At 34.2% G+C, this 12,870-nt stretch overlaps 1 pseudogene; it reads left to right on the top strand.

Moving 5' to 3' along the window:
• Positions 1-1,953: 1,953 nt before the first annotated feature.
• On the top strand, positions 1,954-3,511 carry LOC123693250 (annotated as a pseudogene).
• The last annotated feature ends 9,359 nt before the right edge of the window (positions 3,512-12,870 follow it).

Raw genomic sequence — 12,870 nt, 5'->3', positions numbered from 1 at the left:
TTTTTGCAGGGAGTCAAAGAGCCAATGAAAATAAATGCCAGCCATTTGAACGTGTGTGCGTTGCCAATCTTTAATTATATAGGTAGTAGCGTTTTGTTTCAAAATATTTAGAGTCGTCATACTGCTTATTAAACTTTCTATAAATTAGTAGCTACTTAATTATAAATATTTGAATAAGTAATCAGTGTACATTGTACACATAGGTAAGTACGTCTACGTTTGTGATTTATGTGTCTGAAAATAGTTGTAGTAGTTAATAGTTTCAGTAGACTGTTGGCTTTTAAAATTAATTGTTTGTGTCCAAGAGATTTATTCTGATGAAACAAAAACACTGCATCAGAAAATGGAGAAGCTTCTCAAGTCGTAGCCTATTTTGTTATTTCGTGGTGATCTTAAATTAAGTTTCGTAAACGCGACTGCCCTGGGGAACACTGCGTGACTCTGCATAAGTCTATAATAAGAAAATAATTTGAAAATGTACCTAATAATACCTCTCTAATTTTTCAGATACATTAGCCGATAGGTACTTACTCAATCATTCTAATAATTGAAGCGAAAAAATAAATAATTACGCAATTTTAATATTTAAAATATACAGATAATGATTTGAAAACGATATAAAAGACGACTACAGTATCTATCTGACATCCTCTGGAGATAAAAATGTATCCAACGATGCCTCGCACATCGAACACTATGAAAACGATATTATCAGCGATACATTAAATTCCCATTCAGTAAATCTTCCCTATAAAGCGGTCTTCGCAAGCAAATTGAGATGAAAATCTCCATTTAATTCCTTAATACGCATAGGTACGGATTACGGAATAAATTACTATTAAAATCTCAGTCCTAATAGTTAGGTAATTAAAGGCTTTCAAATGAAAATTACATTCAAAAGAGCAGGTATTGATTACTTGAGTTGATGCTAAACTTTGTTTTTCCTGCAGGTATTTGGACTTTACTGAAACCTTTTAGCGTTTTTCTCTATTATTAGAAAGATATCAATACTTTTTCAAATAATTTTATCAAGTAGATAAGCTAGGTGTACGATAGATCTAGAGATGAAGGAGATAAACTAGACGAACGGTTGTTTTGGACATATTACAGTGGAGACAGGATTCTGTTATTTCTCATACTAGAACGTGCTAGAACGCACTAAATCGGACATGTTAAATCACTAATGATATCTCAGACACGTTGAATCACTAATGACATTACAAATGGCCTGTGTATTGTATGCTCTCGTAATCTGAGATCATAACATAATCTATTAATCGACCTCTGCAGCTTAACTCTGTTTAAATCTACTCCATTTAGTGACCATGAAGCTTATTGCCATACGTTCTGATCTTATGTTAATAAATTAGTTATATAGACTCTATATAATTATATTTATGAATGAATGATTGCAAATAAATATTTTACATAAAACAATGAAAATACTTAACAGAAACTGCAAAGGGCGGCCTTATTGCTAGGTAGGTCGCTTATCTCTACCAGACAACTCTATCAATCAGAGGAAATATAAAAATATGTTATGGGTGGGCAAAAATAAGGCAATAGTTGTAACACAAAACGAAATATTTATATTTATGGTGTTAATAGACTGTCAGAACTCGTCACAGTCAATTTATCGTGTTTATATATTTTTAAATCAATTTGTCGATAATCAGATCAAATTTAATGCACATATTGTGATGATTCTAATGCGGACTTAAGCTTTTTCGTTATTAACATTTTATTACTATTTAGACAAGTAACTATTTAGTAATCAAATGTGTTATTATCTACCTTTATTATATTCATTAAAATTGTAAATCTAACAACATACATAAACAACAACCACATTATTAACAAATTGAAATTTATCTGAATATCATTAGTCGCACGTCAGTTGCCCAGTTTCGTATTTCGTGAGCGTTAGCGGCGTTTTATTTTAATTCTACCCTCATGTCAATTTTCATGCCCATGGGCCCAGAAAAAAGACATAGGTCAGATAGCGAGGAAGAGATCGTAGATGATGATGAGGGATTTATAGCCGTTAAAAGAAAGCCCAAAAGATTATTGCGCAGTACGTCCGATCAAAATGATGAAACAGCAGGCATGAAAACGAAAGAAGATGACGCTATTGAAGGTGTTCGGGTCCGTTTATCCTCTATGGAAGTATTACCTAAACAATTTGGTTTGGCAAAGCTCTTAAGCGTGGAAAATATTGGAAATATAATATCAATTAAGTATAGAAGTCCGTATAAAGTAATAATTACTTTCAAAAACAAGGAAGATGCGAGCAAACTGTTGAAGTGCAAGAGATTTAATGAGAATAATTATCGGTGTCAAAATATGGATGAAGTGAATATTTCTTATGGTATTGTGAGAGATATAGATTTAGATATTGAAGAGAAGGAAATACTTGAAGAGTCCGCATGTGAATGTGAGATTGTCTCAATGAGAAGGTTAAAGCGCTTAACAAGCGACGGCCAGTGGGTAGACAGTACCGTGGTTCGTCTTGGTTTTAAAAGTTCGTCCTTACCCTCGTACGTACATGTTTACGGGTGTCCGTTTAAGGTTGAACGTTACATCTTTCCTGTCACACAATGTGCAGGTTGTTGGAAATTTGGTCATGCAAAAAAGTTTTGTCCAAGTAAAAAGATCATTTGTCCAAAATGTGGCCAAAGGCACGAAAATTGTGAAACTAAAAGGTTTTGGTGTATAAATTGCAAACAAAAACAAAAAATTGGAACATATGGCTCTGGACAAAAATTGCCCAGTTTTTATTAAAGAAAAGCGAATTAAAAGAATTATGAGTGAAAACAACTGCACTTACAGCAAAGGCTTATCTCTTTACCTTGAAAGCAATATTCAATCAAGGCTAAACAACTACGCATTAACTTACATAGACTCACGGGAAAATAATGACGCTAAGGCTGGCACCCCTTCCTATAGAGACATAGTCATCCAGGGTAAAAATAGGACTACAAGTGAGGTAATGGAAGATGAAGATTTAGAAAACAACATGGATAATGAAATGGCTTCAGAAATTAGTGGCATGAAATCATCTCGGAAAAAAAGAAACAAAACAAAAGGAACAATATTTTCAGAAGACATAATAGAAAGGGAACAAGTACACGAGTGTAACGATCGAAGAGAACCGGTATCAGAGGTTAAGGGAAAGAGAAAAGAGAGAACATTCACGGCATTTTTGAATAAGATTAAGCAAATAATACTGTCCAGAAAGGATTTTAATGAAAAAATTTATTTGTGCATACGTTTGGTTGTTGACGAGCTTACTTCTTTCTTGTGTGATATATTTAAGGAAGGGAATTTATTACAACTATTTTTTAACAACATAAGTAATGGCTAATAGTTATAGTTTTAAGTTAAACATTCTTCAGTGGAATGCTCAGAGCCTGGAACCAAAATTGTTAAATTTTGAAGCGCTTCTTAACAGAGAGAAAGTTCATATAGCAGCTATTAGTGAGACGTGGCTTAATTCGGAATCCGATTTTAATTTATCAGGTTATAGTATTTTCCGAGAGATAGGTCGGATGGCTATGGAGGCGTTGCAATTATTTGCCACAAGTCACTGAAAGCTTCAAGATCTTCTATTCAACTACGTAATGCTGGCATTGAGATTGTAGGTATCAACATATTAAATTGTAAGTATTTGCAACATATTATTTCCATATACTGTCCATCATCTGTGCGTACATCCCAAGTGGATTGGGATAATGTTTTTTCTCTTTTCTCTAGGAAAACTTTGATACTAGGAGATTTTAATGGGCATCATAGTAACTGGTCAAGTAGGATCGATCCTCGGGGCAGCCAACTTTTTGATAGCTCTCTTGACTTTGGCTTCATTTCACTTAACAACGGTGACCCTACAAGAGTTAAGCTTGTTAATGGTAGTATCCAGGAAACCTCACCAGATATATCCTTCTGTTCTACTGATATTGCGGTTAATGCCGAATGGAATGTGACCAATGAGAACCTTGGTAGCGATCACTTAATTGTTAGGATTTGTGCTAAATATCAAGAATCCCTAAAATTTATAGCTAATAGAAATTTAAAACTGGCTGATTGGACAGAATACTCAAACATAGCAGATAGGGTATTCTCGCAAATTAACAGAAATTTTGACCACGTTCAAGATATGTATGATCATTTCTTAAATATAATTAACGATATAGCAGACAAAAGTATTCCTTACAAAAAAACGTGTATTAATTCTAACCGTATATTCGTACCTAAAGTATATTGGAACCAAGAACTCTCTAAGGTAATAGCTGAACGACGTCTTGCGCTTAAATTATTCAGAAAGAATCCCACTCCACAGAATCTGTCACTACTTAACTTAAAAATATCAGAAGGTCAACGGTTAATAAGGCAAGCTAAATCTCAAAGCTTTCGTAGTTTCTGTAGCAGTATAGATGAAAATACAAGTCTCTCAGACATGTGGCGTAAAATGAGGTGGATTAAAGGTTTTAGTCAAGCGAAATCTTATGCCTCCGACAAAGACAAAGAAGAATTATTGTCCACTTTAACACCTGACTTCGTATCTGAACCTCCACCTACTTTTAGTACATCTAGCACCAAACTTGATGACCATTTTGCTATGCATGAGATGATAAACTGCTTCAAAAAACAAGATACTTCTCCTGGTTTGGATGGTATTTACTATAGTATGATATATAATCTTCCAGAAAGTGGTAAACGTTTCTTACTAAATCTATATAACTTAATCTATACCTCTGGCTGTGTTCCTGCTCAATGGAGAAATATAAATATATTGCCCATTCCAAAAAATAGTTCCAACGGACATTCAAAACTTCGTCCGATTGCCCTTATGTCATGTTTGTGTAAGACCTTTCATTTAATGTTATGTAGACGACTCGAATGGTATGTCGAACATCACAACATATTATCTCGTAATACAGTAGGATTTAGGAGAGGTCAATCTAGCTTGGATTGTCTAGTGCGCCTTGTCTCAAGTATTCAAGTAGGCTTTACCCACAATATTCCAACACTTGCATGTTTCTTAGACATTGAAGGTGCCTATAACAATGTATTGGTTTCTAGAGTAATTAGTATTTTGGATGAACTAAAGGTGGGCATAAGGTTATGCACATATTTATGGGAGTTCTTGCGGTTAAGACACCTTCAAATCCAGTGTGATGATGAGGATAAATTCTTGATACGGTCGACAAATAAAGGAATTCCTCAAGGTGACCCTTTATCGCCTTTATTATTTAATATTGTAACTACTAGTGTTTGTCAGCATGTCAATCAGGTATTTATATGTCAATACGCTGATGATTTCGTAATTTTTGAAAGGCAAAGGAAACTTGAAGTTAGCGTTTTAAACATGCAAGAAGCACTTAATAGTTTTGTTAGATTGGTGGAACAACTGTCTTTGGAATTATCTGGTACAAAGTCTAGGTACTGTGTGTTTAGTAGAGCCCGTAGAATGCAGCAGGTCCAAATTTACATTAATAATTCTTTATTAAGCCCCGTTGATTGCTTTAAATACTTGGGTTTTTGGTTAGACAGATCTCTAAGGTGGGGAAAACACATAAATGAGTGTTGTGCAAAAGCTTTTAAGTTTTTGAATTGTTTCAAAGTATTAGCTGGTTCAAATTGGGGTCTACATCCCATTCACCTACGTAGGATTTATTTTGCGATTATAAGAAGCCGTTTAGATTACGGCAGCTACATATACGATAATGCAGCCAATTGTCACCTATCTAAGATTGACAGACTGCAAAACCAGGCACTGAGAATTATTGGTGGCTTTATAAAGACCACTCCTATTCATGTCATGGAATGCGAGCTGAGCATTCCACCGATGAGTGTAAGAAGATTGTTTTTAGCTTATAAGTTTTGTTTGAAAACTCACTCTTGGAATAGCAATATTAATAATGAACTATTATGGGAACTGTATAATCTATGTGATAGACGCTATTGGAGCCGTAAAAAGAAACCATTGCTTACAACCTGCTATAAGGATACTCGTGAAGACCCGGTCTCTACATCTGATTTACTCCATATGTTTACTCTAGACACATGGGTGTCCAATATTAATTTACATAATAATATTTTTACCAACTTAGATTGCATAAATGGTCCAAAGTCTCAATATCTTGATCAACAGATTAAACTAGATATTTTGAAGGAACTTCGCAATAAATTTATCGGTTACCATTTTATTTATTCTGATGGATCTAAAGCTACAAATGGCCTTGGTTTTGCTTTTTGTGACCCCAATAGAAAATACTTCTATAAATATAAAATTAATAATAAATACATATCTATAATGTCAGCGGAATTACTTGCAGTGTCTAAGGCTTTAACTTATGCTGCTGATATAAATGTCCAAAGAATGTGTATTCTCACAGACAGTCAAAGTGCCCTCCATCATCTTAAACGTTGTGTATCTGGCAAGAGAGGTTTCCCGATAGCATATAAGATAATAGAACAAATTAATAACTTTAATAACTCCAATGTTACTTTGGCACTGCAATGGATTCCTTCACATATCGGTCTGAGTGGTAACGAAGAGGTTGACAGGCTAGCAAAAACAGCTGTTTTAGATGGAGAAGAAATTATTGATTTCTTACCAAATTATTCGGAAGTTTTAACCAAATTCAAATTTAAGTGTTTTAATCGGTTTAAAGAGTATTTTAATGAAAGGTCAAGGCTAAAGGGCATTTGGTATAAGAGTATACAATGTGAGCCTCTTCACATACCATGGTTTTATAATAACAAGCTTAATAGATGCGAAACTGTAACCGCTTTTCGACTTCGTTCCGGACACGTACCGTGCGGAGGTTTTGCTTATCTCTTAAAAAAAGTTGACTCGCCCAACTGCGAATTTTGTCATAGATATGATGATATTCAACACTTCCTCATGGAATGTGTTCGGAATGATGTTAAAAGAAAGGACTTGATAACAAAATTTAAAATAAATTTTATGAATGTCGGTGTTTATCATAGCATTCTAGCTGCACCACACTCTGATGCAGCTAGAATGCTATTTAACTTTAAATTTAAAATATAGTTTATATAGTTCGTTGTTAAATATTTGTATAAGGTACGATGGGATTGTCATCGTCCTTTAGGACAAAAATCCCCAAATAAAAATGATTAAAAAAAAAAAAAAAAATCTGAATATAGCGTGATTCATGAACACTTTGTAATATTAACCATTTTTCTTTGATGTGGAGTGCCAAAGGTTTAATCAGTGATAACAAGATAGTATATGCTTCGACACCTGATCCGAAGCAAAGTACCCACTTAACTTTAACAGAAGCATCTTTGACTAAGAAATATAATATTACCTTTAGTGTGTGTCGTTCAATGAGTGGTTCTGTAGGTAGAGTTAATTTAAGAATAACAGATAGTTAATTTACTTTGTAAGCCCATCCCTATTTTTTTTGAAGTGAAACTTCTTTATCGGGGTTGGAAAAAAATTTTGTGTAAAATTTTTTCGTTACGCGTGACATTTTTCCGTTACGCGCCATCTTTTTCTTATCCCTACCACGCGTGAATCGACGTATTTCTGTAAAGTTGCATATAGTAAATTATTTTTTGAAAAATAAGATTATAAAGAAGTTTCACTTCTTACGTGTGTACACGCGCACATTTTTTTTGTAAATGCGAATGTAACTTTGTCCATCCGCCAGTCTATCTCTTCTTGGCTGGTCCGATTTGAATAAAATTTGTTATAACTGCATAATATACTTCATCATCATCAGCCCATATATGTTCCCACTGCTGGGACACGGGCCTCCTATGAGGGTACAGGCCATAATCCACCACGCTGGCCAAGTGCGTGTTGGCGGATGACACATGTCGTCGAACTTTTTAATTCTTCGACATGTCGGTTTCCTCACGATGTTTTCCTTCACCGTTCGAGCAGTGGTGATGTTACAACATGCGCAGATAAATTGAAAAATCAATTTATTTCCTACGCGCTCGCCTGGTCTCGAACCACGGACTTATCGATTCGAAGTCTAAGGTCTCACCACTGAGCCACCACTGCACATAATATACTTATTTGTTGATAATGAACATATTACCTAGATCCGTTTCAGCTCACACGTGTACCCAGCTCTCTAAGTGAAACTTGAACTTAAACCCAAAATAACAACCCACGTCAAAACCGCAATGAAGAACACATACATAAAATACACATTAAATTAATTAATTCGAAAGTAAAATAAACATTTGAGAGACGGAACTGTTGGCGGCGTGTTGGCGTATTGCTCGAGTACCTCAAGATTCAAGTGCAGTCCAATTAATCTGCCAATGAATACCTGCTTCACGTGGAGTGTGAATGTGGAAATTACCGGCTATTTTATCCAAGAGATACGCGTAATGACTGGTAGATGTTTAACGCTTTGATTTGGGTGTCTGCTATTGACGCATGTTCCTTTATTTCAACCTACTCCAAAATATAGAGGTTCTCAATTCTATAGATTTTTTCTTTAATAATGCTGTTATATATTGAGTATGAGGTGATAAAACAGGCTACCAATATTTTGTAATATTCACTTTCATAGTTTCGTGAATCGCGTACAAATGTTTCAAAGGGTTGTGTTGTGGCTCTATATATTATAGTCTATAGAGCCACAATATATTCAATTCCATATTCCAATACATAATTAATGGTATTGGTATATAAAAGTGTATACCAATACCATTAATTATGTATTGTAGATCTAGTAAGTGTAAGTGTAGTGTAAATGGTATTGGTAGTATTCGAAAGTGCTACTAAATAGTAGTCTAATTGAATAAATGAATGTTTGAGTTTGTTTGAGTTTGAGTTAAAGTGGAGTTTAATTTCGCAAAAACGATTTACACGTAGTTCAACAAAAACATATGCATATTTAAGATGCCGTCTCGTAATTTCAACCCTCGAAAACCAAATGAAAGAAATAGAACTCGTTCTATATGCGAGCACCGTTTTCACGATTCGTACCTTTTTATTAAAGCCAAGAATACATACATACCTATTATGTAGCACAAAAGCTCGCTATTTTTGAGCAGATTCTTCGTATAATAAAATATTTGGCCCAAGGTTGCTTGGATTGGAATTAGAAACGGCCCTAAACCGACAAATAAAGTTACCTGTATGAAAATTAATCGATATTTTATCATTGAATATTACTGTTATATCGAATAAATAAAAGCGTAGTTGGATAGAATACTATTCAAATAAATCACAATCAGACAAAGGAACAACAAGAAAGACGTATATTATGGTATGAAAACGTAGTTTGTACTTACGAACACCATTTATCTATTTAATAACAATATCAATCTTACAAATATACTCCCCATAATATCGTCATAAAAGAATAATACATATTTTTATGACACTCACAATGGCTCTTACACGGCGAAACGGATTTAGGTCATATTTCAGACACAGGTCACCTAGATTAATATATCTAATTGTTATAAAGATCCAGACTATGACTCATCAGATTTTGCTTCTATTCAAGATGAAAACAACCAAAGGGTAGTAGTACTCACGAATATTAAACCTATAGGATTGTTAAGATTTCATTTACACAAATAAACGGATAGATTAAAACTAAGGTTAACTTTTCATATAGGTTCCTAAATGCGAACATTTTTGCGAAAAGTTCGCGGTCGAGTAATCGAAGACTAATAGAAAGTTAACTGGGGTAATAAAAAATAGGCGAATTAAAAAGCCAGTTTAAAATCTAGACAGCAACTCACTTTTCTCAATCTGACCGAAATAAGAGTAAATAGTGTCGATATTATTGTGATATAATAAAATACAATGGTTTTTGTAGAGTTAAAATATTTCTTAGGTTAACACATTCGCCCAATAGATAGATCAAAAACGGATTGATACGTCTCTAAAATAACAGTGTGGTGTTAACACTAAAAAAAGTGGAACCTTGAATAATGCAAATGAAACGTCCCTTTTTTGCGTGCTTTACCTATAGCATAAGTACTATCAATATTATAAATGTAAAAGTTTTTCCGAGCATTCAGTATTCAACTATTCATCTATCACTTTATTTTCAAATCAAACAACAACAAACGCTCATTTTACGTTCATTTTTGTTTGAAAGCGCGTTTCAACCGTATTCATTAATTCTGTTGGCTACATAGTCATTTCAATTAGGACATCTACATACGCCTACAAAACGGCTGTCAAGGCTGAAATCACCTGTCTAGACCACAGAAAGCACTTGATAATTTAGATGTTTCAAGCTTTGGAACTGCTCGTTGAGTTTACAAACTTGTACGAGCTAATAAGCTTGGAAGTTAGATATTTTAATTACATAAGTATTCTTTTATGCGAAATAAATAAACAGATATACCTAAATTATTAGTAGAATTTCATGTTGAATTTATACAGGGTGTAACAACAGGTGTGTGCACAAGCGATTATTCCGAAACTATTGCAGATATCAAATAACTTTAAACTGATATCGAAAGTACTTAACCTAATGAGTAAAATGGCCGTAATAAATTTTTAAAAATAAAACGAGAAATATCCAAAAATGTTACATTAAACGCTCCCATAAATTTGGGATGGTTTTAAGATATATTTTTTTTTTATATTTCCCGTTTTATTTTTAAAAATTTATTACGGCCATTTTACTCATTAGGTAAAGTACTTTCGATATCAGTTAAAGTTTTTTGTTATCTGTAATAGTTTCGGAAAAATCGCCTGTGCACACTTAACAATTACACCCTGTATAGCTCACAAACTTATGTGTATTACGTATGCATAATATTAATGTATGAACGTTAATTAGTACAATATTAATTGTTAGTGTAGTATGTTTAATAGGTACTCTAAACGGATGCAAACATGCATATTATAATTTTGAGAGGATTACGCTTTGATGTTATCGCTTAAATAATACCTAAACATTATATTTGATAAATTTTTTTGTTATTTTAAATGCATAAAAATATATTTTAATATTTTCTATAACATGTTTTAACGATTTATATAATATTCTAGCTGCGCTTCGCGGTTTCACCCGCGTGGCTCGGCTCCTGTTGGTCTTAGCGTAATGCTTATAGCGTATTCATCGATAAATGGGCTATCTAACACCGAAAGAATTTTTCAGATCAGACCAGTAGTTCCTGAGATTAGCGCGTTCAAACAAACAAACTCTTCAGCTTTATAATATTAGTACCTATAGATTATAATCTTAATATATATAAATCTCGTGTCACAATGTTTGTCCTCAATGGACTCCTAAACCACTTAACCGATTATAATAAAATTCGCACACCGTGTGCAGTTCGATCCAACTTGAGAGATAGGATAAGTTTTATCCCGGAAATCCCTCGGGAACGGGAACTATGCGGGTTTTTCTTTGAAAACGCGGGCGAAGCCGCGGGCGGAAAGCTAGTATTAGTATAGATGAATATAGACACAAGTGTCTATAACTTCAATGACTAGAGAAGAAACGGTTAAGAATTGCTCAATCGCACTGCTATTCGAGAAATGGAAAGCTTTGAATTGATAAAATATTTTTCTAGCCATACCAATAAAAATACCGCGTAGAATTCCACAGCTTTGACACGCTTTTATGTTAACTGGGGTAACAAAAAGGAAAACTAAGCCATACCTGAAATCTATAGTATAATAGTATACAGAGGTATAATTTATAATTTGTGTGTTTGTGATGTAGAGCATAATCTTTAGATCTACAGAAACGTTTACAAAAAATATCTTACCAATTGAAGGGCACGTTTGTGATTTGTGAGTGTCACAGTCCACAGACTATATTTTATTTTTGTCCCGAGTCAGGGTAGAGTCGGGACGAGCATCTAGTAATATTATAAAGCAAAATTACAATTACTGATGAGGACATAGCACCTAGACAATATTATTTATGACAACGGACAAAAAAACGCAAGAGTTCGCCTTGCAAAATTTTAAACTTTCTGAAAAAAATTCCACCTCAAATTAAAGACGAAAGTACAAACGTATTTGTTATCAAAAGGCAGCCATTTATGTTAAAAAGCGCGAAAACTACGATAATCCATTGTGAAGAAATCCATTCGGAATTTTCATTGGAATCGCGCTGCATTGCAAACCAAACTACGACTTATTTGAGTAGCTATTTCTAAAGACTGATCATTATGTGAAAAATTGTTCGCTTTATAAACTACCATTTTAGATGAATGCACTAGCGTAGCGCGCGAATTCGGTCATGGTTTTATATTTGCATTGCAAAAGCTCTCGTTTACACGGATGCGGCACGATCGCGGGAAGTACATAATTGACCTATCTTCACTATTGGGTGTCCTACAGATTTCCACCAGACTGCATTGAGAACCTCCACACCTCTATTACAACGTTATCCCTTTTCCAGAATGCCCGATCCTTCTCATCTATTACACATTCCGTTTTGAACCTTTCGACTTACAAGAATTGATTCACTATTTTTAGTTCCTTCACATTGCATACAGGTAGTTCAGTAAGTTACTTTGTTATAGAAGATAGAAAATAGTGAACAAAAAACATACTTCCTAAGTTCCTACTATAATATTATAAATGCGAAAGTTTGTGAGGATGTGTGTGTGTGTGTGTTTGTTACTCTTTCACACAAATACCACTGAACCGATTACAATGATATTTAGCACACATATAGAGGGTATCTTTGGATTGACACATAGGATAGGTTTTATCCCGGAAATCCCACGAGAACGGGAACTATGCTGGTTTTCCTTTGAAAACGCGAGCGAAGGCGCGGGCGGAAATCTATTTATTTATATTGCGCTGTTATATTCGTCCCTTTCTTAATTACACGCCTGAGTGAGAGAGCAATCTAGCAAAATCTACCGGAGACGGAATGTAAAGAG

Source organism: Colias croceus, chromosome 7, assembly GCF_905220415.1.
Source record: "Colias croceus chromosome 7, ilColCroc2.1".
In the NCBI taxonomy this organism is placed as follows: Eukaryota; Metazoa; Arthropoda; class Insecta; order Lepidoptera; family Pieridae; genus Colias; species Colias croceus.
This window is presented reverse-complemented; position numbering and strand designations above follow the sequence as displayed.